The 8238-nt window shown below is 40.0% G+C and overlaps 1 pseudogene; it reads left to right on the top strand.

The window, feature by feature from the left end:
- Nucleotides 1–4832: 4832 nt before the first annotated feature.
- Nucleotides 4833–6142, top strand: LOC143399072 (C-terminal-binding protein 2 pseudogene; annotated as a pseudogene).
- Nucleotides 6143–8238: the final 2096 nt, after the last annotated feature.

Raw genomic sequence — 8238 nt, 5'->3', positions numbered from 1 at the left:
TAAGAGATAGGTCAGTCCTACATAAACCTGAAATACTAATGGAAATGAAAAAAAATATATTAAGGACAAGAGATCTTAGGCTAGTTTGTTTTGCAATGCATTCTTTTCCTTTTGTGCAATATTTAAACCAAAACTCAAACCCAAACAACAACAAAAAGACATGTTGAAGCAATTTCACTCCTTGGTGGCTTGCAGAATTTTATACACAGATGAATACAAAGAAATGTGCATGGATGTTAATAGCAGCACTGATGTAATGTGGGAATAAAATATTGTAAAGAGCTCCAAACTGAAATGTTCATTGATAGGAAATTCATAAATGAAATGTTATATATTCACAAAGTGGAAAACATGTCATAGAAATGATTGTAAATAAAAATAAATTAAAAATATATATACACAAAATCTGAGGCTATAGCCTCAAAATGTTTTTGAAAAAGACTCTTTAACTATGAGTTAAAAGAAAACAAAATAAATTTGATTTTGTTGAATTTGTTTACTATGATTCTTTTGTGAATTCACTAATAGTTAAATGACATCTTTACAAATAGAAATTATGGTTTTATTATCATTTCTTGAACAGAAATGTCTCAAACACCACCTTCCATTTATTTGTTCTTCATTATTAATTTTAATATATAATAATGTAGAATTTATAGCCTTAACAAAACTTACTGCATGAGATGATACTGTCGATCAAAAGGGAGGGACCATTTGTTGTGAAGGATAATGTAGGCTTTGTGAAGCTTTTTATGGATTTAAAATAGTTAAGGACAATGAATGAACTTGAGAAACTGACAGGTGGTTTCTTTTTTTTTTCAATTTTTCTTCATTTATTAAAAGGACCATATTTTTCTTATAATTTTAAGGTATTAAATTACTTTTTATGAGTTTTATTTTTTTATTTGTTTTAATTAGTTACACATGACAGTACAATGATCTTGACATATCATACATTTGCATCAGATGGGATACAATTTCTCATTTTTCTGAGTGTACATGTTATAGAATCACATTGGTCATGCAGTCACGTATATATCCACAGCAATAATAATGTCTATTTTATTCTGCTGACCTTCCATTTTCCCCTTCCCCTCCCCTCCCCTCCCCTCCCCTCCCATTACTTCACTCTACCTAATCTAATGTGACACACTTCTTTTTATTTTTCCCTCACATCGTCATACATGTATTCTGTATAATGATGAGGGTCTCCTTCCATCTTCCATGCAATTCCCCTTCTCCCTTCCTTTCCCTCCCACCTCTCTTCCCTATCTAGAGGTAATCTTCTTCTCATGCTCTTCCTCCCTATCCCATTTTGAGTCACTCCTCTTATATCAGAGAAGGCACTCAGCATTATTTTTTGGGGGGGATTGGCTAACTTCACTTAACATTCTGCTCTAATGCCATCCATTTCTCTGCAAATGCCATGATCTTGTTATTTTTTAGTGCTGAGTAATATTCCATTGAGTATAAATACCACATTTTTTTTATCCATTCATCCATTGAAGGGCATCTAGGTTGGTTCCACAGTCTAGCTATAGTGAATTGTGCAATCCAATAATAAATCAATTTAAAAAGTAGTATAAAAGAAATATTAATTACCATACCCTAAATTATAAAATAGAAAAGAAAAATGCAAAGTAATAATGGAACAAAGACTTTGCTTTTGAAAGGTAAACGAGATTGATAAACCCCTAACCAAGGTAATCAAAGGAAAGAAAGAAGACACAAAGGATTAAAGACAGAAACAAAAACAGTAATATTTCAACATTCACCACTGAAATCCAGAGAACTTCCAGGAATTGTCTGGAAAACTTATTTTTCAATAAACAGAGAAATCTAGAAGACTAGTATAAGGACTTGCATGTCAATAAATGGAAAAATCTAGAATATATGAATGAAAAATAGATACGAATCTAAGAGATTCAAAATTTGAATCAAAGGGATAAAAAAAGCTGAATAACAAGCAATTAGCTTGAAGCATTTGTAACAAGCCTCCAGGACAAGAGGTGAATACATGGATAAATTTTATTAGATATTCAAGGAAGAACAGATACCAGTGTCCCCCACCATTATATGTAAGAGAAAAGAAAAGACACTTCCAAAGTAATTCTACAAAGTCAGTAGGATTAAAATCACAACAAGGAACAAAAGAAAAAACTACAGGTCAATATCCTTGAGGGACATAGTCTAAAAATCTTCATAAAATACTTGCAAAGTATATTCAAAAATACATTAAAAACAATAAACATTGCCAGGCATAGTGGTGTATGGTGTGTATCCCAGACTTTCAGGAGGTTGTGTCACTACTTTGTAGTTTCAAAGCCAATTGGGCAGTTTAGAGAGATCTGGCCTCAAAGTGAAAAATAAAAGGAGCTGAAAATGTGGCTAGTACTCCTTAGTTATATCTCTGAGGTCATACACACATGCATGTGCGTGTGTGCGCATATGCACACACACACTCTTACACACACACACACACACACACACCCTAAACCATGTTCAAATTGGTTTTGCTCAAGGGATGCAAGAATAGTTCAATACATGCAAACAATAAAACTAATATACCTTATAAAGAATCAAATACAAAATCATATGATAATCAATAGCTTCAGGAGAAGCCTTTGGCAAAATTCAATGGCCTTTCAAGGACGAAGCCCTGAGTAACTACAAAGAGGAGGAACTTACTAGAACTTACTAAAGACCAAGTATATCTTTCCCTTCATAAATAAATTCTTTCTATGCACCCCAATTCTCAGCTTCATATTCATTAAGCTGTACTTTTGGCTTGCATACTAATTCTCTTATTCTATAATGACTTACCAAAGAATTGATTAGTGTATTAGTGTCAGGAGGGGGCAAAATTGCGACATATGCAGTCGAGGGGAGAAATAAAGAATGTCCAAGCGCTCCTGCCCCTTTTCAATGCTTTATTCACTCAAATTACTCAATACAGTTTCACTCTATAGGTTCTTAATCAAGAAAACAACAATCTTTAATGCTAGGCACTGCAATAGACATAATCAATTCACAGCAAACAATTCTAGATTAATTAATTCCCAGCAAAAAATTTTAGAATAATTCTAAGCACTGCAAAACACACTTAATCATGACAGGCTAATGAAAGACATTCCCTCTGCATGCTAAATCCAGAGGTCTTAAGTCTTAGGCTTTGAGTCCAGCAGATGCACACTCATTCAGACCTCGGTGATCAGGTCCAGAACCAAGGCAGGCTTTCCTGGTGTGGAGCAGACGACTGGTTGAGGAAGGGCTTGTAGGGAGGAGCTGTGGCTCTCACCAAGGTCCAGAAGAGGCAGTAGAGGTTGAGAGTGGTGAGGATCACACAGAGGCTCAGGAATGACGACAAGTGATGGGATGTCTGGTGCTCAGAAGGCTCTCCAGCTCCAGTGCATCCTTGTTTCGGCTGGCTGAATCCCTGTTCATTTGCTCTATCATTTATACTAAATTTGGGGGCTTTTGACCCCCTTTTAATACTTATGAGCTACCACTGGATTTCTCAGTGACATTATTTATCCTGGGATCAGAAACATCTGGTCTGGTGGTCTCCACCCAGATCTTCTGGCCTTTCCCTCTTATCAGGCGAGGACAGCCTACCAGAGGCTTCACTCTCTTTTTTCAGGGTGAGGGGAAGTAACTTGTTTGAGGCCATTCTGGAGGGATCTGTGGATGTGCCTGGTGAAACTGCAGGTCTTTTAAAATGAAGTTAAAATGGAGTTGCTTAGGCTCAGGCCTAAGGCCATCCTAACAGTCCACCCCCTTGACTCACAGTGTCCATGCCCAGGGGGTGCCTGAGCTAGGGTGCTGTAATTAATGCAGAGGCATCACCCATTCTGCCAGCCAAAGGCCAGACTCCATATATGTCCAAAAGTCTTTTCTCACTGTGGTTTGTTGTATTGTTCCATAACCAACAATAGTGACCATAGTCCAATTACATCTAGTTGAGACCAAATTGGTCGTAATGTACCCAGGGATTTAATTATAATATAATCAAAATAAGGTGGTATGAGAGGATTGAGCCATTTATAAGTTTGTGTTGTATGCAAGTCCCAATAGACTAATTCTGTTACATTGTCCCAATTTATCTTAATAGTCACTATAAGGTTGTCAAATGCTCTGAGACATATTGAATCTAAATACTGACTAAAATACAAGAATGAGGGTGGTTCCTCTAGTTGTACATACATAGGCATTGTAATTCCAGCTTCTATCAGTCTGTGTTCATAAAAATACAAACTTCCATCTTGGAAAATAGAGCCTGGCTTTTCCTGAATCCACCCTGGTTCTACCCATTCCTGTAGATAAAAATCCTTATGGAGCTCTCTGAGATCTGGGTTAATGCATTGCCGTAGGTTTGCACATGTATATATTGTAGAGTAAGGGAAAGAATCCTTAAAGGATTGGATTCTAATTTTATTTTTTTCTGGTTTGTTCCCATATTATGTCTTTTTTAAACTTGTCTGTAAGATGTGGGAATTGACCTGGGTTTGGTGATATGGGCTTTGGTCCTGCTGTTAAGATCAGTATTGGGGGAGGGGCGGGAGCGGCGCCGCCTCCGCCGCCTCCCGGGTGGGCGCCCTTCGCGGTGGACGCGGGCGGCCCTGGACGAGGATTTCACCACCTTAAATGGTTTTGAGTCAGTGAAGCTGTATCCCCTTAAGAAGACCGACAGCCCGTCGCGTGAACTGTAGAATTTGCAGACAGATTTATATTGGGTGCATAGTGGCGTAATGCGCTCAGACTCCTGCGAGTTCCCCTAAGTTCTTAGAGGACCGCTTTGCCTTCTGACTCAGAATTGCAAAGTTCGATAAAGAATGGCCCTTGCGGACAAGCACACAGTGAAGCGGCAGCGATTGGACAGGATTTGCGAAGGTATCCGCCCCCAGATCATGAACGGGCCCCCTGCACCCCCGCCCCTTGGTGGCACTGCTGGACGGCAGTGACCGCACCGTGGAGATGCCCATCCTGAAGGACCTGGCCACTGTGGCCTTCTGCGATGCACAGTCCACTCAGGAGATACGCGAGAAGGTGTTAAATGAGGCCGTGGGCGCCATGATGTACCACACTATCACCCTCCCCAGGGAAGACCTGGAGAAGTTCAAGGCCCTGCGGGCGATCGTGCGGATCGGCGGTGGCTATGACAACGTGGACATCAAGGCTGCCGGCCAGCTTGGGATCGCTGTGTGCAACATCCCGTCTGCAGCTGTGGAAGAGACGGCCGATTCCACCTTCTGCCACATCCTCAACCTGTACCGCCGCAACACGTGGCTGTACCAGGCCCTGCGGGAAGGCACGCGGGCACAGAGTGTGGAACAGAGCCGCCAGGTGGCCTCAGGAGCGGCACGAATCCGTGGGGAGACACTGGGCCTCATGGGCTTTGGTCGCACGAGGCAGGCGGTTGCTGTTCGAGCCGAGGCCTTTGGATTCAGCGTCCTATTTTATGACCCCTACCTGCAGGATGGGATCGAGCGGTCCCCGGGCGTGCAGAGGGTCTACACCCTACAGGACTTGCTGTATCAGAGCGACTGTGTCTCCTTGCACTGCAGTCTCAATGAACATAACCACCAACCACCTCATCAATGACTTTACTATAAAGCAGATGAGGCAAGGGGCATTCCTTGTTAATGCAGCCCGAGGTGGCCTGGTGGACGAGAAGGTCTTGGCGCAGGCCCTTAAGGAGGGCAGGATACGAGGGGCAGCCCTTGATGTGCATGAATCGGAGCCCTTTAGCTTTGCTCAGGGTCCTTTGAAAGATGCACCAAATCTCATCTGTACCGCCCACACGGCCTGGTATAGTGAACCAGCATCACTCGAGATGAGAGAGGCAGCTGCCACAGAGATCCGCGGAGCAATCACAGGTCGCATCCCAGAAAGCTTAAGAAACTGTGTCAACAAAGAATTCTTTGTCACATCAGCTCCTTGGTCAGTAATAGACCAGCAAGCAATTCATCCTGAGCTCAATGGTGCCACATACAGGTATCTGCGGGGCATAGTAGAAGGGATCATCCCTGGAGGCATCCCGGTGACTCACAACCTCCCCACGGTGGCACACCCTTCCCAAGCTCCCTCTCCCAACCAGCCTACAAAACATGGGGACCATCCAGAGCACCCCAACGAGCAATAGCAGAGAATGCTGAAAGGTAATCATTCAGATAAACTTGGGACCAAGAGACAGTGAAAATGGATGAACTAAAAGAGAAGGAATTTGACAGTCTTTTTAACTGACCCTGGACATATGCATCGTTGGTGTTGCAGTGTTAAAAGCTACAAGAGCTAGAAAACTGAAGATGTCGTCTGCTTCCGGAAGTGCTGAAAGAATAGGACGTGATTTATTAACGACCAACTTCTGTTATTGTGTGTTAAGTTTTCCATCTGTGCATCAAATCACAAAGAATAAATAGAGCTTTTTCCTTTATCAGTTCCTTGGGCACAGCAGGTCCTGAGCACCTTGCTCTAGAATGTTGCATCAAGAGTTCCAAACATCAAAATAAAAAAATATTAAGAGGAAATCCCCATCTTATGACTCTAGTCCCTTTGGTCTACAGGGGCTTGTTACCTCTTTTTGCTAATAGGAAGGCAAAATTGCTACAAAATGGGGAAAAAACTGCCTGTGTTAGACACCTGCCTGTATAGGATTGAAGACAGTACAGGCTCCTGTACAGAAGTGTCTCCTTCACAGCTGAACTGCATACGGAGCAGGCAAGTTGGTTGTAAGTTCAGTTGTACCCTCTGATGATGCAAAAAAGAAAAAAAAAAAAAAAGAAAAAAGTATTAAGTTTCACAAGCTGTTTGTACTCAAATATATTTTCTCAGTTTCAGATCCTCAGCTATTTTATTGAGTGGAAAGTCTTGAACTGCTAAGAGTTCAAGAATAATGTTGCATTTCCTTATGTCTCAGGAAACACTTTTTATGGTAACTTGTCAGATTGTCTATGAACAAACCCACTTTTTTAGACATTGATAAATTCTTTAATTCACGTGATATTTTATACAAGAACACTTCAGATGTGTTATTAGATGTGACTGATTTTAACAAATCCTATTAGATTTGTATCAACTAGTTACATGTTCTATTCATAGTCTTTTGTGAATCATTGCCTTTTTGTTTAAAAAGATGGCCTATTTTGAGCCTTTGTATAGGTACATTCCTGTTTTTGTCCCAAAAGGAAAAATGGCTATCAGAAGTATGTTTTGTTTTAGTGTGAGTTACCCTTACTGTACTTGTTTATTGTAAAAGGTGGACATTTAGCGTTCAGTGCAGTTTTCAATAAAAAGTAATTAAAATTTCAAAAATAAAAAGATCAGTATTGCAGCCTGTTTAGGTATTACACCCGGTAGTATTTCTCTTGGATAATATGCTTTACTCATAAAAATTACATATATGAAAGAGTTGCAATTTGGGATCTTGTATCTAATGAGAAGGGATGAGTCTACATTATTAATTGGGTCAGAGAGCAGCAGGACAGCTAAATTGTGGGTAAGATTATAAAAGCTTAAGCTTTTGTGGAGCAACAGTAGCAGTGGCAAATCTATTATGTTCTAATAGCACTATATTATCTATATTTCCTATATTCTGACAAAATTCTATATTGAAATGGGAGTCATGAAAATTAGAAATGAATAGATGGGTTATTTGACTTTTAAAAGCATCCCAAATGAGTGGTAGTTTATATGGGTATATCCACCCACCAGCATAAGCTTTGTGTGAAATCCAAGGGTCTAGTAACAAGCATAGCTCTGAAGTATACACTAAAAAACTACAGTGTTGTATATGAGATACAATGGCATGACCTTTCTTTACATTTTTGATTAAAACACCTGTCAAATCCTGATAAATGGTCTTGCTTTCCCGTGTTTCCAGTTTCTCTTAAATCGTAAATATCTTAATTTTCTAGTGAATCTGTTACGAATTATCTGCCACAGCAACTCAACTAAGGTGGATCTATATAGTACTTCAAATCTCGTAGCACACAGCAGAGTCTTAAACCTAAATTGAAGATTACTTACAACAATTTTGCAAGAATCATAAGGTTTGTTACAATCAATATAAGTCAAAATGTTAGCATCAAGTGGAAGGTGGAGGCGATTTTCAAACAATGTCATAAAATGATATTGTGAGTTCCACAGTGTGTTTCTCAGGAAGTCCAGGTAGGTGTTAATATAGATAAGTGAGTCCAGTGGTATCCGTGTCAGCTGTAAAGTGCAGGTAATATTCATATA

Source organism: Callospermophilus lateralis, chromosome 5 (genome assembly GCF_048772815.1).
Source record: "Callospermophilus lateralis isolate mCalLat2 chromosome 5, mCalLat2.hap1, whole genome shotgun sequence".
Taxonomy (NCBI): Eukaryota; Metazoa; Chordata; class Mammalia; order Rodentia; family Sciuridae; genus Callospermophilus; species Callospermophilus lateralis.
The sequence above is the reverse complement of the archived record's forward strand: the minus strand, read 5'-3'. Positions and strand labels throughout refer to the sequence as shown.